The sequence below is a fragment of the Patagioenas fasciata genome, chromosome Z (genome assembly GCF_037038585.1).
Source record: "Patagioenas fasciata isolate bPatFas1 chromosome Z, bPatFas1.hap1, whole genome shotgun sequence".
In the NCBI taxonomy this organism is placed as follows: Eukaryota; Metazoa; Chordata; class Aves; order Columbiformes; family Columbidae; genus Patagioenas; species Patagioenas fasciata.
The window spans coordinates 72,470,363-72,495,351 of NC_092560.1; the positions used below are offsets into that span (position 1 = coordinate 72,470,363).

At 40.7% G+C, this 24,989-nt stretch overlaps 1 protein-coding gene across 1 annotated transcript in view; it reads left to right on the top strand.

Annotated features, from left to right (window-relative positions):
• Positions 1–24,417: 24,417 nt before the first annotated feature.
• Positions 24,418–24,989, top strand: part of SMARCA2 (SWI/SNF related BAF chromatin remodeling complex subunit ATPase 2) — a 120,362-nt gene continuing 119,790 nt past the window's right edge. The window contains exon 1 of the mRNA XM_065860203.2: positions 24,418–24,563. The gene's annotated coding sequence lies outside the window, so the exon portion shown is untranslated. The remainder of the gene's footprint in view (positions 24,564–24,989) is intronic.

Sequence of the window (24,989 nt, forward strand, 5' to 3'; positions counted from 1 at the left end):
CATAAAACCCTGATCCACAAAAAGATTAAATTCCATTAGGTCATGGGCTTTGAACCCACACCTAAAGCACTTCACTGACATTTACATGAGTTACACTAAAGCTCTGTTGTGGGTTAAACCCAGCAGACAGCTAAGCACCACACAGCCACTTGCTCACTTTCCCACCACCCACCCCAGTGGCACAGGGAAAGATTAGAAGAAATGCTGAAACCAAGATAACTCATGGGTCAAGGTAAAAACATTTTAATAGGTGAAGGAGAAGGGGAAGAAGAAAAAAAGAAAACAAAACAAAGCAAGTGATACAAAGACAATCACCAACCATGCTAGATGGATGCCCCACCAGTTCCCAGGGGAAAGATAGATAATGTACCTAAAGCCCCCATCTCCTCTGGTTTATTGCTGAACGTGACACTATGGCATGGAAAATCTCTCTGATTAGTTCAGGTCACCCACATAGTTGTGTCCCCTCCCAGCTTCTCATGTACCCCAGTCTTATTCATGATGGGGCAGAGTGTGCAGAGAAGGCTGACACTGTGGAGACACCGTTCAGTGGCATCTAAAATGTTGCGTTACCAGCTCTACAGGAGCTGCTATGGAGAAAATTATCTCCATCCCAGAAAGACCCAGTACAAATGCTTTAAAGCAGTAACTGCCCACTGGCAGATGATCCTAACCCTGGCCCACCTGGCAAATGAGCCAGTCCTTTCAGTTCGCCCTTTGGCAGTCCCATGCTTTCCACTGTTATCATATGTTACATTTTCAAAACAAAGACAAATGCCTCTCATCTCTCCATGTAGTGACTGTGAGACAAATTGCTTTTGCAATGAACAGATGTAAATTGCTCAAAATGTTGTTTTCTAATATGATCTAGTCCTGTTTTCCTGGACAGGATCTTCTGTTTCTAATGGAAGCTCTCTATAGGGATTTAGCTGCAGTGGAACCATTTCCAACCTCCACATCTTAATAAGACAGTAAAATTAGATTGATTTCCTATCTTTAGTTCACTTATCATAGCTATGACAAATAGGTTTAACTTGTCCAGTTAAGTTCTACCCAAAAGCTTATCTCTAAGTTATTTGCACTTGAGGGGAATGATTTCACTGACACTGAAATAGTAACTTCAGTGAGCATCAGAGTGAGACAAACTCCTTTGAAGTCACTGGAGCTGTGGTTGCTCACCTCAGGCTTAGTGCAGCCCCTAACATTTACAAGAAATTGCAAAGCCTCAGTAGCTCTGGGCAATGGAATGGCTCAGGATCTTGGGTTGCTATCTGTCTGTTTATAAAGTGACAGTTGCCATGGTATCTGAGCACCACTGGAAAGGCAGCTTGTTGCTGCAGGCCTACAAACAACATGAGCTCTTAAAAGTACTACCATGCCAGGGCTGTTCAGTGGCATGTATGCACTGGCCCCAAAATAAAATCAGTTAATTTGAACTTGAGTTCTCTGGAAGCTGTGACTTTGAACTTCCTGAAATTGCCAAAATCCAAGAAGCCCAGTTCCTTGTTTGCTGGGCAAGTCCTGTAGAGAAAAAAAAAAAAAAAAAGAGATGGATATTACCCGTACTGACAGCCATGTTTAAGAATGAAAATGATGACAGCTGTTCTCCCTTGAGGTGATTCAAGTGATTCATTGACAGCAGTATACATTCAGGTGCATGATATAAACACAGTCACAGCACTGGATCCCTTTGGAGTTGTAGGCACAGCATCACTTACTGAAGAACGTCTGAACAGGCTCAGGCATGACCTGGAAAGCAGAGTGCTCAGACTTGCCAAGTCAGCTACAGCCTAAGCATGGACAGATATCTAGACTACGCTATCACAAAAACTCAGGTGCCTATATGCTTGGATAAGTCTATGTACACACTGGACCTACATGAGTCCACCGCACAGAGAGGCTACACACAGGGAGCTGAACAGCTGGAGAGCAGCTTATCAGAAAAGGTGCTGGGGTTGTGGTGGACAACGAGTTGACCATAGGCCAACAGTGTGTCCTTGTGGAAAAAAAGGCCAATGGTATCCTGGGTTGCATGAGGAAAAGTGTTGCGAAGAGATCAAGGGATGTGATCTTTCCTCTATGCTCAGCACTGGTCGATGGACATGCAGATGTTGGATCCAAGTCTACGCCACCACGAACATCCTGAAGTGAGTCCAATATCAGGCCACAAATGTGACGAAGGAACTGGAGCACCTTTCACAGAGAGGCTGAGAAAGCTGGAACCATTCTGCCTAGATAAGGGCTTGCGGGGTCTTATAAATGTGCATAAATACCCAATGCGAGAAAATAAAGAAGATGGATTCAGACTCTTCCCAGTAACATCCAGTGAAAGGAGAAGAGACAGCGTGCACAAAACAAACAAACAAAAAAATACACTCCATCTAACCACAAGAAAAAAAGTAACTATGAGGGTGATCAAACACTGGAACAGGTTATCCAGAAATGATGTGTATTCTCCATTCTTGAAGATACTAAAAGCCCACCAGACATAGCCCTGAGTAACCTGCTGCACCTGACTCCACTAGAAGTGCCCACCAGCCTCAGTGACTGTGGTTCTGGTACTCTCACGGATTCCATACTTTCATTTAGTTTCTAGGTGCCTAAACTCTTCTAGTTCAAGAGTTAGCCATTCTGTCCTGACTGTTAACCTGCACAAGGGCAATACTTGCTTCTTTTATAAGAATCAAAGGGAAAGGACAAACATGCTAGTTAATATCATATTTATCCAAATCTGTGAGTGAAATTTTACTATGGAAAAAAATTAATATTACAGTTGAACATTTGGAAAAGCTAATGAAATGCCTGCTCAGCATACAAAATCAGGCATAGCACACAGAGATATGCTATATCACCTCATCAGAGACAGACCGTAAGTTGGATCAACTTTCTATAAGGAAAGTTCACAACAGAAAAAAGTTGAACAGCACATGAAGCAAATTCTCATTTCTCAATGTTACAAGAAAAAGAACCGCTTGTAAATCTGAGTACTGTGGAAAAAAAATCATCCCAGCAGTGAAGAACTTCTAAGGAAGGAAAAATGGCTGGGTTTCAGCTAAATTTAGATAACACATTTCAATTAACCCAACATAAAGAACAAAATTTCCCTATTGAAAATGCAAGTTAACACATTTTATTTCATTTTTACTGGGTACAGGCTAATCTTTAGAGAAAGCATAACAAGACTGGCACCTATATCACTTCTCCTTTCAAAAACCTTGGACATCTTGTGTAACATCTCTGAGACGAGCATGTACAAGAATTGTTTTTCTCTGTTGAGGAAGCACTTCAGCATGGTGCATGCCCAATATTCAGCAGACTTGCCAACTTGCCAGCATTTTACCTCAGAGCTTGTTTATACATGCACCTTCCTCCAAGCACCACCCAACCTGTCATAAACAATGGAAGTAATACGAAAGTTTGTCTGTTTTCATCTACACAGTTTGCCAGCACAATTTAAACAGTCGGTGAAAACGGGAATATCTGAGTTCTGGTCAGCTTTGAATTTGCTCCCAAAGCTTCTCAAGAAACTGTGCTGCTAAGCCCAAGTATCTCCCCAGCAGATGAAGAAGGTGAAATGAATCATTTGAAAGATTTGTCAGCATCTATGAATGGATCACTTATGCAGACATTACAAATAATGTAACTGGAACTGTAAAAAGTCCTTGTTAGTTATGCAGCTTCAAGTAAGTCTGAGGATTATTACCACTGGTAAGTCATGGCATAGGTACCCCATTTTTTTAAAGTAGTTTTTGCCTCATTAGTTTGTCTCTCTGGAAATGAGAAATTTGCTTTAACTGCGTTGTTTTGAATTGCCGGGGGAAGAATCTATCAACCACAAGGTGCCCTGTTGCTGAACTCAGACAAAAAACTCTTAATAACTCCAGCAGATGTTTCTGCTTTTTAGGCAACAGGAGTCCCTTTCTCCCACTGCTCTCTTTTTCAAAAGCAGACACCATATGACTGAATTCCAGCATTCTCCACAGCTACCACTAAAACAAAATCCAGTGTTAGCCAGTCAGTGGTGATAAAACTTCTGCTCACAAAGTCAGTGTGAGACCAAACTTCGGTCTCAGTTCATTTACTCTGGTGAGCACTGTTAGTGTAGCCAAGAAAACCTGACTTGTAAAAAAGACTGTAAAATTAGGGCCTGTATCTCCATGACTAATAGTTTGCACTTTTAAAAATGTTGACCTTGATTATTGGCATTAAGAAGCTGGCTTTACCTATTTATTTAGGCATTGTCTATTGTTCAGTACATGGCCACTCATTCAACAACTTTCTCACAAAAGAGAATGGGTCCTGTTAGGTTTTCAGCACAATATTACTTCCTTTCTTTTATTTCCAAATGATTTTTCGTGCCCTGGCCTTCAGGGTTCTGTAGTATTGTGAATAAGTTTTATAAACACTGCTACATCTCTGTGCTGTACTTATGCAAGCCTTGGCAGTGAAGTGGTCAGACACTTACTGTCAGCATCTTCATACTGTTGTGAACCTCATATCTTAAATTAAAGGTCTGTTCTGTGCTTTTTCTAACGATAAGGAAAAATTATGAAAGAAAGATATCCCTGTTACCTTCTTCTTGGAGTACGGAGCTTAATAGACTTTCTTAAAGTGACATGAAAATACAGGTGTCAACATATTCATGGTCAAAACGTGTTGCATACTTCATGTCCATAAACAAGAATGCAGTGTCCTGATGCTTCAAGAAGGGCAAAACAAAAGACTAACTCCTGATGCAGTATGCATTCTGCTGTTATTTAATTAAAGAATAGAAATGGTCTGGGCTCAGTAGCACATCATCATTCACCAACCATACTACTTGGACACAAAAGTGTTCATTTTATATCCTGTCAGAGATAAGAATTGTTAGTTTTTTGGGGATTGTCTTTCACTCTCATTTACAAATCTATAATTGCCAAACTAAGTAAGGTTCATGAATCTGTCAGAAAATATACTAGCCCACAGAGGAGTACTCTGGTGGTTGAAACTGTGGGAGCAGTCTCAGTCTCATAAAATGAATTTGTTCTCTTTTTTCAGAGATTTCTGCTGAGCAACTTGTATTCAAACGGTGCTCAATGTCATTAGTACTCAAAGTCTTGTGCAAATCAGTGTTCTTTGCTGTAGACATACCAGGTTACTTTTCCAATCATAAGGTTTAAAAAGGAAAAAAAATTGCACAGCTATAAAAACTTTATTTTCCTGCGCAATGGCAGGTGTATCAGAAAAAGCTAAATGACATATTGGTTTAGGAATATTCATTTCTCCCCTTCATATGCAATGCTTAGGATAATATTACGGGAAAAACGCTAAGAAATGAGTGGGATTAGGGAAAAATAGCATAGATCACATCTTGATTATACTTGGAGGTGTAGTTATATCTGGAAGCTGAAAAACCTTTTTTTCTAGAAACACCTTCAAGCTTTGAGAAACACACAAGACAACATCTTGTAATTTCTTTTACAAGATTGCAAATCCAACTTTTGAAGAAAATGAAACTACAGTTTATGGACAAAATGTGAACCTATTATGGGCAAACCACTTACAACAGTTGTGAAGCATTATAGTTATTTACATTAAAGGAATACTTCCAAGTCATCGTGGCAAAACAGCAGTAGCCTTATTTTATCAGTACACTACCTTACACAACTTCAAGGATACACTGAATATGCTGGACAACCAAAACTCTAAAGCAGTTTGAAGAAATAACTCTGCCTGCAATGAAACCTGTCATAAGGTGAAGAAATCAGAAATACAAAAGGGTTTATAGCTCAACTATGAATATTTAATATCTAAATCCAGCTCCTGGAGGGTTCAAAAAGCTATACGAGCACCTGCTATATATTGGAAGCACTTTTGACTTTCAGCTCGCATTTAAAGCACGCCTTGCTGTTTTTCTTATTTCAAACAGTGATGAAGATGAAAACAAATGGATTTCAGCACTTATTTTAAACTCCAGCTATTTCCAGTATTTGCAGCACATAACCAAGGAACAGGAAGTTACAGGAATGGCCAAGTGACTGGATTGAAGAACTATCAGTGAATCAAACATGCCAGAAAGAATGACATTTAGAATGGATTATTTTATGTTGATCTTGTTGTAAACATCATATCAAGACTAGCATCAGTTCCTACACGATGTTACATAAGTGCAGTTCCTAAGATTGCATAGCATTTGGGCAACTTAAAAGAATATTGTGTTTTGATTCAAGCTATGTAGAGACTGCTTTTTACATCAACCTGATTTGTAAAAGAATGAGAAACAAGCAGCTCTTCCATAACTTTACCAAGAAAACATGGGGATTTTCCCAAGTAATTTCCCATGTGTTACCTGACAGTGGTTTGCAAGGTAGCACGAAGAATGTTCATGCTTGGGAAGAAGATCCTGTCTTTCCTGTCACATCTATGAGCTGGAAAGATGGAGCAGAAGTATCCACTTCTTAGAGAAATTGTGAGACAATACTGTACAATGAGAGGACAATACTATGAACTATGAATACTAGACTACCCTTTCAGAGAACAGCAGGCATTGCCGGCAGAAAAGTATTTGAGTAGTGCTGAATTCCATTTTTCCTAACAGGTCAAATACAGCTTTTGCCTCAGAGAAAATCATTTTTCATGCATTTTTGATACATATATCTCACATTCATCAGATATCATTCTTCATTGCAGAATGCAGAGGCGGAAGTATCTTTGTTAGGGATTTCAGGGTCTCTTTACTATGTGTGATGCAAGGAGCATATCTGCATGTATTCTGTAACGTGCAATAAATCAGTCTGCCACAGATTACAGCAACCCCAGCACTATGAAGTCAGTGTTACCATGACCCTGGCTTTCATTCATGTCAAAGATGTCATCTCCTAACACCTCTTCATACATCCTTGTTATTCCTGGCTGCAATCTGCCTGTCAGGGGAATCTTCTCACACAAGCAGTATATAAAAGGGATGTTAAGAAGAGACTGAAGAACATTTCTCAAAGCTCTTATCCAAAACAAAACCATTTGAGAATTATGATCATTAATATGCATCTTCTCAAGCATTCCTTTGTATTAACAAATGCTGGCAATTTATAGGTGAAACTGCAGACTCACTTTTGGAAGATGAATATTTTTATTTGGAATCAGCTGAAGAGGAACCTGGTTTGGGCAAACTCAGTGCAGAATGGGCTTCACCTCCAAGCTAGCAGCTGTGAGAACTGCAAGATATGAGAAGACAAATGGCTGAGAGGGAAGCAAGGAGGTGTGCTACATATGATCATCCCATGACACATTCTCCCAGCAAAATGAAGAACGCTCTCTTGGCAATGAATGAGCTTTTTAAGACATGATAAAGAAAAGCCCACCAAGCTTGAAGGGAAGAAATCTTTATAATCACATCCTGGCTTTCACGCATATTGCCTAGTGAGAATACAACAAAGAGCAGATCACTCTTCCAAGGAGGATCGCTGTGAGGAGATCCTTAATCAGCGGACCAGTAGAGAAGCTGTCTTGGTGCGAAGCTGACTGGCTACATGTGTGACACACTGGAGTTTATACTAGCAGCTTAGCACAAACATCTGTCCCTAATGGTTGTGCTTCAATGAGTTCTGAGACAAGTTATACCAGAAGACACGAAGCATAACTCATATCCAGCTGCTGTAAAGGGAAACAGAATTTATTTCTATTGAAGAAACATAAACACGGTAGAGAAAAACAAAGCACAATTATATTGATTTTTCCAAAACAATAGCATTAAGATATTTTGTAAACCTACTACAGCAAGACATCTCACATTTTAAAATTCCTTCAACTTTGGAACTAAGTTGTAAAACTCTACAGATATTTCCTAGACTTATACATAAATATTCGCGGCATAACATGATTTGACTTCCATTACAAAGATTCAAACAACATTGTTGACTCCCCTAATGACTTTTCTTAATAGGCATCATCTATCCTTACTGAAGCTTCTTCCAACTTAGAAGGAAAGAATGTCCTCATCCAGCAGCACTAAAAACTAGAGTCTGTTTGTTACATGCTACATATTCAAGTGAGGTTTTTTTTTTTTTAAAAAAAGTTGTCAGCTGAGTTAGTTCTCTAATCATACACCTGCTTCATTTAGCCTCCAAGCTGGAAATCTGTAAATGTGATGAGTGTCACATATTGCAAGCAGTGCTACTGAAATCACAAGGACTGTCCTGAGTGAGCAGCAGTTCTACCTGGGCTCAAGTCTGAAGCTGTTAGGTCTGCTTCCATTTGCAAATCTGCGTGGTTGGTGTGTAGACTATGATAAAAGAATTCAAACTGCAACAGAATTATCTAGATATGAGAATTTCAAACATCTGTTAAATGTAAGCTTTCAAATTCAGGTGACAATTTTGTTTCTTGGGCAAGGGTAGGTCCATGATTTTAACATGCAGTACTTTTTTTCATTATGTCTAAGACTGTAAATTCTACTGGAAGTAAAATTTATTTATTTATTTCTGTGGGAGATTGTTTGTCAGCTTCAAGCTGAATACAAGCTCCTTTAAATTCACACTTACAGAAAAAAAAAAATCCAGCAAAAACTATTGCACTTTCTAATGCTACAGTCAGAAAAACAGTACAGCATATCTTGTTGCTAGATCAGACCTCCAAGTATCTGCAGAACACAAAAAGGAGACAATGACTCCTTTCCCTCAGTTCAGTGGACTTCTGGCACACAGAACTTGTGACAGTCAGACTTCTATTCAAATAGCAGACAAAGAATTTCGAAGCCTTATTTTAGAGAATGATGTCCTCTTTAGTGAAAGGTAATAACTGTAATGTATTTTTCACTACTGAATCACATTAGCCCTAGATGTATCTAGACACATGAAACTGGCTATCGGTTGTGCCTTAGTTTTATGACTGCAGGTCAACCTACCCAAAGAATTTTGCTGAGGCAAATGTTTGTAAAATAAATAATTTAAAATGAAGTAATTATAAGCAAATAATTCATTAAAAATAACTTTTTAGGTTGAAGAATATTTAGAAGCAAATGAAGTATTCTTCATGCATACATTTTGTTCTTTATTTTAGAAGATTAAAAACTACTTGCAGAACAAATAGCCTAGTGAAATAACTAAAAAATCCTTGCATGAAACATAACACTTATTTTCATGTATTTTGACTCACCAATAGAGTTCCAGCACATGAGCATTTTCAAAACAAAGTATTTCAAGGTCAGTTTTTTTGTGGGTTTCTTGGATATTTTTGAGGAGAATGTGCTTTGAAGTGTAGTTAAAGCTTTGAAAGTTTTAAAAAATAAAACCTTGTTGGTATTCATCTACCATTAGAGCAGCAGCAAATTCATCAACCTTGGAAATATGTAGAAAATTAAAAGAAAGTAGATCTTCAGTAAAAGCAAGTTTGTGACTATAGGATTTCATCTGAAACACGAGGAGATTTAATCCCTTTCCTCTTTACTTGATCTGTGCATGTTGCTTTTCAGATGGATCGGCAGCTGAACATGCCACCAGTAAAAATCACTGCTGGAGCTGCTATGACAGACAAGTCAGCCTCCGGAAAGATTTTATTAATTTTGTGCTCTTGGCTAAGTAAGAGGAATTACAAGCACAGTAGTCAGTTAGACTACAGAGGAGACATGATTAATTATCCTCTCTCTGTCACCTCTACTTGTCTGCCACCTTTCCCTCTGACTTGCTTCTATTCTTTTTTTCCCAGCACTCTGTGGACCAGATTCTCGTTGGTGACATCAGTGATGCTGAGATCAGAAATTGGCTCCTTGCCTCTATTTTTCCCCTGCCTTCCCTCTAATTTGCCTTTCCCTGTGCTTCTCTTCAAAGACTCTTTGCTGCAGCTCCCAGGGCGTTGCAGGTATCCTTGACTACAGCTCACATTCCCCATTCTCCGGCCAGCTGGAGTAGCTGCCTGGTATGATATAATCCAGATCAAGGGCAGGTGGCCAATCAGCAAAGTAGCGCCTTGTTGGCACACAACAGAAGTGACTCAGTCACTATCTGGTCCTCTCTTTTCAGTCTGAAATTTGGCAAAAAGTAGTTGTGAGTGGTGGATCTCGAAGGCAGCAGATTGCGAGTCACGGTGAGCTGTACCAATTAAAACCAAAAAATCGCACTTGTGGAACTGTAGGTAGTCACTGACCCAATCAGCAATCCAGCTGCAAGGCAAAACCAGCACAGCCCAGCACTGCAGTGATTTGTAATGTGCTTTTTGTAGATAGCACCAAAATAGCTTCCTAACACAAAAATCTATGATCAGATGGATAGCAGAATTTCTATGGGATTGGAAAGAAAACTGCAAAGTATCCTAATAATTTTTTAAATATGTTAATTGCATAATATTGTAATGGTAGCATGAGGTTTGTATTCCATTTATGCATAATCCATCTGGAATAGGTTCTAGGCACAAACAAAGCTGCTATGTGCACAATGATTCGAACATGTTTACAAAGCTCCGCTAGTATTTGAAATCAAAGTACATCCTCCTACAAACATTCCATCCCATGAAGTTACTCAGAAAGTTGATAGAAGGGTAAGTTGTTATTTATTTTCACTATCTACTCTTGGAAGTCTTGTTTTTTTAATTAACTTTTTACTAAATGGAAAATGCATTTAAAATCACAAGTTTTTAAACCTGTCATAATTCTTGATGATAGTGGTTGCTTCACAGAATACCTTCAAAATATCCCATTTCTTCCCACCAAGCAATTAATGCAATTGATTGAGCTGCAAGGGGACATTCACCATGTCAACAAAGATTCAACATTGCTACCAGTTAGATTACTGGATAAAAAGTTGACCTCTGTGTGCTGTTCACATCTCTGTCACTAGATTATTCTTTCTTTTAGGGAAATTCCATGCTGTCTTTCTTGTTTCAGAATGGGGATCATCCACCTTGCAAGAATTTGGGTGCTTGGCAAAATTACATTTGCAACATAAGAATATCATTCTCAGCAGTACACTTGCAGACATAAGGAAATACTGGGGAAAAAAATTCACCACTGTGGCATGCTGAGCCAGAAATTCCACCATCATCTGTCAACATGGCTCCATATTCCAGGAGTACATAATAAGAAGGCCAGTGTTAGGGGTCTGAACAGGAGCACTGGTACAGTTCACTAACTCTGTTTTAGCATCCAAAGCAAAGTAATGTTCCTTTCCTTAACCCAAAGTACAAAAGGAATCAAAGCATTATTTTTGGGGAGGAGAAAAATGATGTGGCTATGTGCAGTAAGTTACAGAAGGCTTTGGCAGCAATTCACTTGCTGTTATTTGAGTTCAAAATGAAAGAATTTCCAAAGATGGACAAGCTCAGATCACACACATGTACTTTCAGAAATGAAGCACAAGAGGTTCCACTCATGACATTACAAGTACCATCTGCCCTAACATCTTTGCCAATTCTTGAAATCAGTGCTTTGTTTTTCCAGTCTCTGTTAAGGCCTGGTCATTAGACCCAAAACCCAGCATAGCTGCAGACCTCCACTCCTGATTGTTTGATCTGAAGGTTGTACTAGTCCTTTGCAGGGCTTGTGGTAACTATCACAGTCCTTTCCACAATACATTTCCTACTCACCAGTGTCTGCTAATAGGCAGAAAGTTCCTTGAGTAAAATGACCCAACAATGTAAAAGAAACAATTCACCTACATGTTGAACAACCCTGCCTGGAAAATGGCACTTTTATAATGACTGAAATTTGAGATCTTCTCTGAAGGCTGACTTCCTTACTTGTGAGTTCAGCAGCAACCTCTCCACAATTGCAGGAGTGTTATGGTACTTGTTCCTTAAATTAGTTACCACTGCTTTAACTGTAATAGAAAATAACAAAATGTATGTGAGCCAAGGCAGCATGCTGAGCGTTACTTGATTAAAATCTCTACACTGTCTACTTTATCCCTGAGATCATCACCTAACCAACTACAACCATAACTGCTTCTGTACGAAGTCACTTATGCAGGATGTTCCAAAAATACCTATCAGATGAAACAACACGTATAAAATAATTTTGAAGTCATACACCAGCTACCAGCATAAGTTGTAGCAGCCATGAGGAGGCAAAAGAACTGGCTCAGTCAAATGCCCTTCCACTAGCTGCCAGGAGCCTTCATTTCATATTCCTTAGTTAGAATTCCCTCCCATCAATTAGTTTTAACTCTGCTTATTTCTCATCCCCATCATGGCCTCTCTCTCATTCTTACCTCCTCTTGTGCTTCCTCTGATTCTCACTGTCTTTTCCTCTGTTCCCCCCTGAAAGAAACAAAAGATCATTTTTCTTCCAAACAGACCATGTATGCCAGCTAGGAACACAGAAGTAAGCTAACAGGTTTCACATACAGCTGCACATTTGAGAGCATATCTACCAAAAGGGAAAAAAGAAAATGGGAATTAGGTATAGGAACGATAATGGGTATTTAGAAGGAACAACATTTTCTATTAGTATCCTTCATTCTTCAGAATGGCCAAAACTTTGCTGCTTTGGTGGGCAAGAGGACAGTGAGCAGTGAATAGCTACAGATCTATTAATGATGCTGATAATGGAGGTCATCTCTACATCTGGCAGAGTAAAAGAGTACCACAACCTGTGGTACTGTTTTCTGTGGGTGCTGACCAGTGCCTTTGGGTGATTCCTCAACAGTCCATGAGTTTTTGATAACAACTTTACTGTCAACTTGCTCATGGGTTGAAATGAGATCTTGTTGCTATTGCCCTTCTCCATGTATATGGTTTGATCCCTTTCTTGCAAAATTCTTCAGGTGGTGACAAACACAGGTATACAGGCCTGCTGTGCAGGCCAGCTTGGCAGGCAACATGTATAGTTAGAAGTCTGTCTGACTTTTCAGGTGGGCAATTTCTATTTAACTTTTGGGGTGGTTTCAGAATGTAACATGCTGCTGGTACATTCAGGGTTAGCCTTCCAATCTGGACCTCAGTATAGTAGCTTCAGAAGCAGCCAGGGTTGTGCATCCTCTGAATTATTCTGAATTGAGCTCTTTCCTAGGTTCTAAAATGCAGCCTGCTCAGAGCCTTGCAAGTGAAAAGGACTAGCTTCTGGCCCAAGCAAAGTGGGCAGCAAATCAGAACTTCAGACTGCTTTTCCTGGGCAAAGGCAGCAATAATCAGCTGCTTCAACAGCTTATACAATCTGTAGAGTCAGTTTTACAGGCTGGACAGTGGCTGGCTGCGGTGAGAGGGATGTAGAAGAGCTGAAACAGGGAAGAGAGACATTTTCCCTGTGCAAGAACCTTTACCACTCCGCCTCAAACAAAAGAAAGTTATGATCATAAATCCCAATTAATTAACAATAATGTACCACTGTTTTCTAAGTACAAAAAGGAATAGCTCTGTTATTTTACTGTGGTGAAGGGCAATGAATGTTTTGCAAGGCATTTCCAGAGATTTCCATATATTTCATACCTGTTCCAGGCCTTATACAACTGCATCTCAAATTACACTGTTTCTAGTTCACTCTATCTTGTCACAACTTCCCTTACAAACAGGGATATATTAGTATATTTTTTGTAACTGATTACATTTATTTCTTTGTTCTTGGGACTTTCTTACACAACAGTCCAGTACTGGTTTCCAGTTATTTGACCATATTTGGTTATTGTGGGGACAGTTGTCTTATTACTCTTCTATCTCAGACTGCTTGCATCTACCCATTCACAAATTTGTTTTCTTCCTCGCTAATTATTCTTAATGCATCCAGTCTTAACGGAGGTTCAGAAGTTCACCAGCAAAATGTAGGTTTCTCTTGTGTTTTTTGAAAGGCTTCTGAGCAAGTTTAATACAATCATGCTTCTGTGCTGCTTACCAGTCTGTATACCACACATACAGCACTAAGTACTGCTAACACTTGTGAACTGAAACTTCAGCATGCACTTACACCCAGGCGTAATTTTTCATAAAAATCTTAGTGGCTTCTGACTGCAATCTTCCTCTACTTGATGATTTGTTCACAGCTCCGGCTCCACTAAGAAGGCAGATATCTACCCAATTTCATCCTCCAATATATTAATATCAGGCTCTTTGTAACTAAGAAGTGTGAGTTTACCTAGCTCATCAACTTCCCCTGGAGTAGAATCACTCTGCCTTCAAAAGCTTCAAACAAGAGATTACGCATTTAAACGCATCTCTTTATATTTATGGACATTATCAAGTGCACTAGAGTTAAATCCCTGCTAGACAAACACCTCGCCAGTACAAACCCACAGTTGTCTGATTGTCTGTTTTCCTTGGCACTTTCATCTTTTATCCTGAACAAATGAATTCTGTGGTTTCAAACTTACCTACTTTCTCCCAGATACTAGTATGTTAAGATTCCAGGGTATTTCTCTCCTCAGTATCTTACAGCAACACTTCTCAAATATTTTCAGGTCATTTAAGACTCATGACTACAACAACTACTTCAGATAAAAAATGATAATTTACTTTTTTGCATATTCCCCCACTCTGCCCTAGGTTGTGACTGGACATTTAAGGTTCTTTGCTTTCTTTTGATGTTATTGCTCTTAGCAGGTCATTCTATAAACATTTCATAGAACAAAAAGTCATTACTTTCACTGAGAAGTACTAGGTACTTTTAGGAAGTGGTAAATGTCAGAAATTACGAAGCATTGATTAACTGCATATGTTTTACATAGTTTAGAGGAAATGAAAGAACAAAACTAATTAATGTTTCTTGACAGTTGCTAACAGGAGTAGTTGAAAACCATTGATACCAGCCTGTTACACAAAACTTAACTCCTCTTAGTATCTTTTCATAAGAAACAAGTTATTTTTCTGTTGTTCAAAACCAGTATCCAATTCTGCTCTAGTCCCAAGAAGCATAAAAAAAATAAAGTTTGTAACCTCATTAGCAAGATTTTTCATTAAAATATAGTTCTGATTATTTTCTGTCTTTGAAAAGCATGAGTCTAGATATATCACAGAATCACAGAATTGGGATTGGGAGGGACCTCGAAAGCTCATCCAGTCCAATCCCCCTGCTGGAGCAGGAACACCCAGATGAGGTTACATGGCAAGGTGTCCAGGCAGGTCCTGAATGCCTCCAGAGAAGGAGACTCCACAGCCTCCCTGGGCAGCCTGGTCCAGTGTCTGTCACCCTCACTGAGAAGAAGTTTCTTCTCAAATTTAAGTGGAACCTCTTGTGTTCCAGTTTGTACCCATTGCCCCTTGTCCTATCATTGGTTGTCACCAAGAAGAGCCTGGCTCCGTCCTCCTGACACTCAACCTCTTCTCCAAGCCAAAGAGACCCAGCTCCCTCAGCCTTTCCTCATAAGTGAAATGCTCCACTCCCTTAATCATCTCTGTTGCCCTGCACTGGACTCTCTCCAGCAGTTCCCTGTTCTTCTGGAACTGAGGGGTCCAGAACTGGACACAAAATTCCAGGTGTGGTCTCATCAGGGCAGAGTAGCAGGGAAGGAGAACCTCTCTCGACCTACTAACCACCTCCCTTCTAATACACCCCACGATGCCATTGGTCTTCCCGGCCACAAGGGCACAGTGCTGGCTCATGGTCATCCTGCTGTCCACCAGGACCCCCAGGTCCCTTTCCCCTACACTGCTCTCTAATAGGTCATTCCCCAACTTATACTGGAACCTGGGGTTGTTCCTGCCCAGATGCAAGACTCTACACTTGCCCTTGTTATATTTCATTAAATTTTCCCCTGTCCAACTCTCCAGCCTGTCCAGGTCTCTGGATGGCAGCACAGCCTTCTGGTGTGTCAGCCACTCCTCCCAGCTTGGTGTCATCAGCAAACTTGCTGACAGTGCACTCTGTTCCTTCGTCCAAATCATTGATGAATATATTGAATAATATAGGCCCTGGTACTGACCCTTGAGGCACTCCACTAGATACAGGCCTCCATCTAGACTACATCCCACTGACCACAATTCTCCAGCTTCTTCCCTTCAGCCAGTTCACAGTCCGTATCTAGATGTGAGATACAGTTAGAGGCTTTCAGACTGCTAAAGGCTTTTAAAAGTCCTGAAAATCAAACACGTGGACCAGAATGGTCTCTCATCTATTAATTCCCCCTGAGCATTAAAGAGTGCTTGGAAAGAGGTGTAGGGCTCTGACTCACAAGCATCACAGCAAACAGCTGCAGCAATTAAAGACATTACTAACACAGTGACTGTCCTGCCTTCCACCAGCCAGGACAATGGAGTGTCCCAGCCACTGTGGTGTCAAGTCTCTTCAGCAGCCTTTATTTTCAGTTCACCAAAAGTGTAGAGTGACTTTTTGAAATGGGCAGTAACAGTCTCTTTTCCTCTTTGGGTCAGGCATCGCTACCCTTTAGTGTTCTCTTAGAGGAATAATTTTGCCTTTGAAGCTTGCTCATTTACTAGTTTTCTTTTTTAAGCCTTCAGCATATACATCCAGTCCCATCCTACACATTCTCAACTGAAAAGCTATTTAACTCCAAGAAGTCAGAACCCAAACTGATCCTCAGAACAAGCTACCGTTCCACTTCTTTGCAGGAGCACTGCATCCTGTTGCACATTCCTAGACATCCACAAAGCCCCGTGGCAAAACCCACCACTTTACGGTTTTGGCTCAGAAGCAGTGCCACGTCCACACCTCATAGGAGGTCTGTAGCAAGGCTGGGGAGAATAGTCTTCACTGAGGGATTCAGCAATTTAATCTACTGTCAGTGTTTTCTGCGTTTGCACCTAAGTTTCTGAAATTAATAAACACTACATTTTCTGAGGTATGGAGACAGCACATAGCTTCAGCTGTTCCAAGAACTGTCTTTGCCCGAGGCTAACTGCCCTTAGCTCTATCAGCTATCTAACTTGACATTTGTTGTACAAGACTAACTGGACAATAACTACCACTATCACTATCCCACCTTGTAACTTTCAAGCACACCATCATGACTTATAGAACTACATGACTCACATAGATTAGAACATCTTGTATTAAAACAACACTTCGTAAGTGTTTTTATGTTTATCATGTATAAGTCAGTGAACAAGATCACAGAGGGTGAACAGGCTCTACTGCTCAGACAGACAGCAGGCAAAGTCAGTGTGACAATGAGCACAAAACCTGTGCACCCTAAGGTGGTAGAATTTGTGTGATATGGTAGGAAACATGTATAAAGGGTGATCAACTCATTAATGTTTCTGAAAGCAACAAATAGATCTTAGAGTACACAGAAATGTCCCTGACTTAAGTAAAATACACATATTTTAAATTATATAACTGAATTATTATCCCACTTGTATGAATTCCCGTTTATGGATGGATGGCACTTTCTGGATTAAACTGGAGTTTTCTTTGATTAAGTGCTGCCTTCACCCATCACCACGTTTCTTGTAAAGTTCCCCATAATACGTTGAAAACACAACTTGTAGCAGCATTACCTTGGCAAAATCTGATGGGCTGGCTCACACCATTTACCTTAACAGTAAAAAGTAACCTGATTTATGTGAATTTCTCGTATTAGAGAGTGGTCATATGAATTGCTGTGTCAGCACACTACTACAAGCAGTAATGACTGTAAACAGCAGTGGCAGGCAGCTGACATCTACTTCTTCCATTGGCACCACTGAATCTAGGGGTGTCCTGTACTCTGACCCATGGTGAATGATTTATTTTGGTTTCAAGATCAATTGACTAAAGCTAAACAGAAGCAAACTATTATTATATCCTAACAAGGGTATGAACACTAAACTAGGAAAAGTGCACATATTGATCAGGCCTAGCTGAAATCAAAACTCCACACCTTAAATCACATTCCTTCCTTATAAAGCAGGTGTATTTCAAGCTCATGCATTTGATTTAGTGAGGAACTAGTATAAATATAAAAGAAAAATATCTTCAGAGTCCTACTTACCTATAACTATTAAAACCAAGCTTGTAAGTGAGCATGAACAGAACAACCTCAAGGCTATATCTTGCTACTTTTCTTCAAATTGAAAGGCAGCAGAGATGGCCCAAATTTATCCAGGTGTTCAACAGCATCTGGAGAAGCTTACACATCCCAGGTTTGCTATTGGCATTTCTGATAAAATTGTGTAACTGAGCAGATATGTATCACTCACCTCAGGAAATTGCACTATAGCACACATGACAAAACTGCCTGTTCACACTGAAAATACATTTAACAAAACACTGAAACAATTCTTTCTTAATTGGCCATTACCCTTCCACTTTCACTGTTTTGTTTTCCCTTATCATACCTACTGGGTTGATTTTTCATAAAATACATTTTTAAGATGCAAAGGCTCATGAGAATTTCTTGGACTTGTCTCAAGAATTCCACCTTTAGGTAGGAGGGAATTTCAATATATTCTGCTACTTAATACAAAATAGGCTTTTGTTTGGTTGACTTGGAACATATTGATAAGCTTTCCAATTTTATTTCATTGCTGCTATTGTATTAGGTGAGAAAAAGAGATGCCATGATTGAGAAATTGCAAATATATTCTACTGCTCAAGAAAAAAAAAAAAAAAAGGAATTAGACTGATATAAGCTGTGCTTTGCTTGTGGATTCATAGCTTTGTAATCTCAAATCCAAGCACACATGGTCAGAATTATATTTTTGCTTGTGTTGTGCCTCCCCCCCTCCCCGCCCCAGTTGCCAGGACAAGAATATTCCATCTTTTATGCTATGAAGTATGAGAGAAAATACGTATTTGGGAAGGATGTTAGCAGCATGTTAGAAAATTTTTTACTTAATTCAGCCTTATTTTGATCCCATTCTCTTAAGCATGCTTGTATCTGGGTAAAACCAAGTCCATATTTCAAGAAGGGGAGACAGTACTCATAACTCCTTTTCAAATTTCACAAAAATGGCAAGCAGTAGCTTATTTAAATATTAACTCGGTAATATAAGTTCACCTTGTAGTCATCACTATGCATAACACTGGCATGAACAGCATTGATGAAGAAACCAATATACTGTAAGGAAGTATAACACACATGAAAAAAGCAGGCAACTATAAAAAAGAAGAAGCTGCAAAGTGAAAAGTTAAATACTTGCGAGCAAAAAGAGAGGAACAGAACTCTCAAAAATTGGATAAGGGGAAAGAAAAGTGCATGGAGGAGAAAAAAGCAAGCTATGGTATACTCCACTTACCTGAGGATCCAGGTTTTTGTGATTGTGTCTTCGTGATCACCATGCTTGATATGCAGAACAATCACAAAATTTCCCTGGTCCAAAACCATGACTTAACCAGAACCCAAGTGCAAGTCACACTTTCCACAGGCCCTAGTATTCGTTGCCTAAAGAGATGTCCTTTCTAGCCAAATTTAATACTGCAAACTAGAAATGATCCTATGATATATGCCACTCTTTGAGTAGCAGCTTGGCTTGAGTTGAATCTTGTCAGAAGAAAACAGCATGGTCCTCTGTATTTTTTTTTTTCACTTTGACTAAATTGGATCACCATAGTGTTCATAATCATACAACAAAGATTTTTTTTTTCCCTAATCTAGTACATTCACAACCTTTACTGCTTATAGGATCAAAATTGTATGATGGTAGTTTTTTCTATGCAGGACTCACTGTCCTGCAATTAGCACAATTCTAAGAGCAGGAACACTAGAATAAACACATCACCAGGTACTTGACTTCAGTTTCTTGTACTTGGAGACTGTTTAAAGATGGTTAAATTCACGTTTGCAGTAGGAGAACTATGAAGGCCAAGAAGAGCAAAACGAACTCTCTAAGAAATAGCAACACTGGTTCAGAATTCTTGGTTTGCCCCACTGAACAAAAGATGTTAGATCACTTCTAACAGGCATTTTAACAGGCTAGGAAGAGCCAAAACTAGGAAACAGATTCTCTTATCAAAACCATTCAAAAAGATAACTGGCTGCCACAACCAGAACAGGTTAGCACACAGGAATGAATGCTTAATAACTGATGACACCTTGAAGTCCAAGAGAAATCCATTCTGGGCATGGATCTACTCAATAGTCTTCAATTGCTTCAGTGATGAGTTTGTTTATAAAATCTGCAGCTGACACAAAGCTAGTGGGATTCGGCAAATGCCTTAGAAGAGAGAATTATAACTGAAAATGGTGTTGAGAAATTGCAGATAAGCTCAGAAACCATTACAATAAAACTGAATAAAATACAGTATAAAGTGATACTTCCACAAAAAAATACAAACACAAAACTGGGACCACCTGGTTAGGAAACAAAACACTGAAAAAAAACAGAGAAAGAGCTCGACACCACAGAGTGCTTCTCCTCTTGCTTAAAATATGACATCAAACTCTGGAATTTTGTGGACTACAAAATAAATAGGAACACTAACACATTATCACTGCAAGCCAACCCACCTATCTCACACACAGACTTCATTCTGGAATGCGTTCAGAAAGGCTCTTCAGGCAAGGGAGAGAATTCTTCCCCTCTATTGAGCCTTGGTAAGATCTCAGCTGAATATTATCTTTTCAACAACACACTCAAAGACACCCTGAGAGCTTCGAACAAATGCGACTACCTTGAAAGAGGTTTTATCTTTCAAACCTATGAAGACAGCTAGATAAACACAGATGCCCCCAGAAAAAAAGGCCGAGGGGGAAGGTGCATGAGTACCAAGCACATTCATGAAAGTTGTACTAGAATAGAAACTTTACTTTTCAATTAGAAAACTATTGTATCTTCTGAAAGAGAAGGAAAAGCTCAAACTAGCTTTAATAATTACTTTGTTGTCAGTCATACTAGGCTGAGATGCACCCATTACATACTGTGGATTGATAGATGGGGGAGCAAAACCCACCCACCCTCTAGGATTCACGCACTTCAGGAAAAGCACCATTCCCAATATACAATGGATATGGCATAGAGAAGACCTTTGTAGGGAGTACCAGCCAAACAAGACACTTTCCAAGGTTTCTTATCTTGATCGCTTCATCATCAAAAGGTTTGCCTTCACTGCCAACACACACCAAAAAATAAAGTGCTTATTTTTTTCTGTGTTAGTTACCTGACACAGATGAACTACGCTGGTGTAAAACATAAGACATTTCCATCCTACTGCAGCAAACTCATGGAAGTCAGTCTTATTTCCCTGCCTGATGATCTCAATGAACTTAACTCACTGTAAAGCTGAAGTGTCTTGCCTTCATGCCATTTTCACCTTTGAAGGCTTTGACTGAAGTTCAAATGAGTACGCTTTTTATTTTTGCTTTTCGCGGCAAACACTATCCACCAATGGATCAGACATAAAAAATGTTACACACTTCTGTAATGAAAGTCTTAAGCTTGCTTGGATATGACTTTCCTGGACATATAAAAAATTTTGTTATTTATATAGAAACTTAAGCACATAGCCATCTTCAAAGAATGTTCAAGCTTAAACCCATTTTCACTGACCAGCTAGCCTAAACATGTGGCCTTTGCTAGGAGGTGGCTGAAGCATGAAAAAAATACTCCTTTCTGCCATTTCTGCTCTAGTGGCTGCAACCTCTGGCAGGAGTTGTTAGCAAACAGAAATACCACTACAGGCTGTTATAGCAGGAGTTTTGAGGTGGTAATGGGTGAGTTTACTACAAACATCTGCAACTCCCTGATAGTATTGACTTATTTCGGTATGTGTCCCTACAAGAGTTCCACTGATATGAGCTTCTTAACAGTTTTAATTATACTAGTATCATTCCTCACACTAAAAAGCTTTAATTCCACAAGAAGACATCTAGCTAGTCAAAATGGTACCCCTTCCCATCGTGGTACTTTATTTAGTTCGAAAATTTTATGTGTTATTTTACTGTTGTCAGCAGCATCCAAAGCATTCATTCGGTTAAGGTCTCTAATATTTTTTCTCTTTGCAAAGGAAAACAAATCAATCAGAGGAAAACTAATTTATATTTTAGCACTTGATTATTCACCACGTTTGCATATTCACCATGCATGAAGCTTCAGCCACCCAAGTCTCATACAGCAAACTCCTATGGATCCTACCAATTTCAGTAAAGATTTTCACATCAGTTGAACATGCCTGCCTTAACAAAAAACATGCTTTCCAACCCCTCAGTACAGGATACAATGAGATTAAGCGAGACTCCATCAAAATACGAAACAAAACTGGAGTTTTTGTTGCCTCAAAATGAAATTAGCTGCTGCAGCAGTCTCAAAATAAACATAACACATTATTTATCCCAAAGTCAAGTGAACATTTTTTCCTTTGCCTGAAAGATTAATCGCTGTATGCTTTCCACCAAAAAGAATGGCTTGCCCTGGTTTAGAATGGCTTGAGTGCTGCTAAGTCCAACGAGCAGTTGAGTTGTCTTGCAAGGAAGATTTCCCTTCATCATTGAAGGCTTGTTTTCTCTTCTGGAAAGGGCAAAGAGCCCCAAGGCTTACTCTGGGGAATGGAAAAGAAAAAAAATACCAGCTGCCTAATGGAAGTTACAATAGGGTATGAGGGAAAAAAAAAAAGCATTCCTTTACCCCTTTCATTTTCATTAGCATAATTTTCCAATAATGTTAGCTATCTTCTTATATCTCTAAGACACCAAGTTGCAACTCCTAGTTTAGGACAAAGCTAAAACCAAAATTATTAATTACTCACGGATTAAAAGATTTACATAATGATACTGGTTATTTTGCATACAAATATTTAAATGTTTCCATTTGTTTTATTTTGTTCCCAAGTAAATACTTCTCACACAGGCAATCGTGAACTGAAAAGACGGTCTTTTAATGGTTTTTTTTTTTTTAGTTTATTTTTGGATACTTAGTACTGTCCAGATAGTACTAATTCTTACACATTTATCTTTCAGCGTTTTGGTAGTCACTTTACAGAACAAATAACATGAAGCTAACGATTAACACCTTGGAAAACTACAGAAAGAGTTGCAATTAGTACTGCATAGCGAGCACTTTAACTTGGTGATTACTGCTCCTATTTAACCAATTAAAAAAACCCCTAAGCTAAACACCATGCAAACAATAGCTGTCACTTAATGACCACAAGGTGCATGTGGTGCTCCCAGCATTGCTTCAGGTCCTTAACTACCCCACCTGGCCACAGCATAGGAACCTCATGTTGAATACTGTCGTCTAAGCATCCGTAGTAGCTACTCATTTAAATGCTAAAGTTCCTCTTCACATTTTTATTCCGTAGCACAGAGTGAAATCCACAGTAAAGGAATAAACTTCAGAATGGCAAATACTTTCCATATGACAAGATAAAAAAAGATAACTACATATAACACCACATATGGCAGTTCGGCTGTATTTTAAGTTGACTCTACAATTCATGTTCAAAAAAACACCTCAGACAGGTGGGTCCATTACTTTAATGAATTACTTAGTCGTCTGTTACATAAACAGGCATAGGTTCTGCAAAAAAAAAAAAAAAAAAAAAAGAGCTTTGCAGCGCTTGACTGCAGTTCAGGTAAACAATCTACAGCATAAAAAAAAAAAAACAACAAACAATTCCAACTAACCAAAAAAAAAAAAAAGAAAACCCCACAGAACCAAACAAAACAAACCAGCACGTGGAGTCAGAAAGTGTACTTCCACATCGTTAAAAAGCTAAAAGGACGGAAACATGCAAGACAGAACAAACATAATTACGCTATTTACCGTTCCTATCTCTAAAGAAACAAGAGATCCACCTCTGCTCTTCACGCAGCCTTATTGTATCTGGCGACTGCTTCAACAGCCGCCTCCAGATCTACAGCAAGGAGCAGCCAGGTCCTCCGAGCCGGCCTGTGGTAAATAACCGCCCTCGCCGGCGGCCGTTGGGAGCGGGAGCCCGCCCGCCTGACAGGCCAGTTCAGCTGGAATGTTCTCGGCAACCTCCTCTGGTTCACGACACGCACCCGCTGCCATCGGAGATCGCGGACGGGACGTAAGTTTCAGGACAGATGACAACACCCTTCCATGCCTCTCCCCTCACTTTCCCTCCCTCCTCCCTTTTTCTTTTAAAAGCAACGAGACGCAAGCAGCCCCGCCGCCAGGTGTAGGAGACCCCAACGCCCGTCAGGGTGGCTCCTCCCCGCCTCCCTCCCCAGCGGCGGGAGGCTCGCCCCGGCAGGCTGGGGCAGCAGAACGGCGAGTTCCAGCACCTTCTTCACCTCACCCACACTACTCCCGCGAGCACCGCCTCCTCCTCCTCACGGGAGGCGCTCCCGTTCCTCTCTCTCCCACCGCACAGGAGAGCTTTGCGGGATGAAGGGGCGCGGAGGAACCTCGAGCCGCAGCCCAAGCCGCCCCGCCGCTGCACGGCGAACATGCGAGCGGGGCCCCCAGCGTGCGCGCACACGACGGCTCGCACACTCACACGACCCTCTCCGCCTGCCACGCTCCTGCACACCTCCTCCAGTCCCTAACCCCTCGGCTGAGTGACAGCAGAACCACTCCAATAGGGCCGCCCTTTCTGCCCAGGGGGGCGGGCACTCCCCCGCCGGCAGGCCAATAAGAATGCGGCTTCCTGAGCGGTGGCGTCGGTGAGGGGAGGCGGCGGGAGGGGCAGGAGTTTAGGAAGAGGAGGGAATGGCTGTCATCAATGAAGTCATGTTCATAATCTAGTCTCTCGCTCCCGTTCCGGACTCGGGTGACTCACCGAGGGGGAGAGGAGCGACATCCAGCACGACGCTCCTCCCGGGCGGAAGGTAAATATAACTTACAACTCGGTCCGCCCCCCGCCCCGCTCCCTATCCCTGGCACGGCGGTGCCTGCGCCGTCCTTTATTGTTAGTGATCGCGCTGGCACGCACCGTGCCCACCTTCCCTCCCCTTCCCGAGCACGGCCCCGCTGGCCCCGGGCACTGTCGTGCCACCTGCTTCCTCTCCCCACCGTCTCCGGCGCCCAGCCCTCCCAAATATTTATATCCCCTAGTGGGTGGAGAGAAGAAAGTTTTGATCCGGTATTTCTGGAATAATCACGATGCGAATCTCCGGGGTGGGAGGGTGTGAGAGGAAGAAGCCCCCAGGGCGTCGCTGGTGGCTGACTTGTGAGTCAGCGGCACCCGCGGGAGGGACGGGGGAGCGGCGGGGCGGCTGGCGCTCGTCACCGGAGCGGCCGCGGTCTCGCACGGC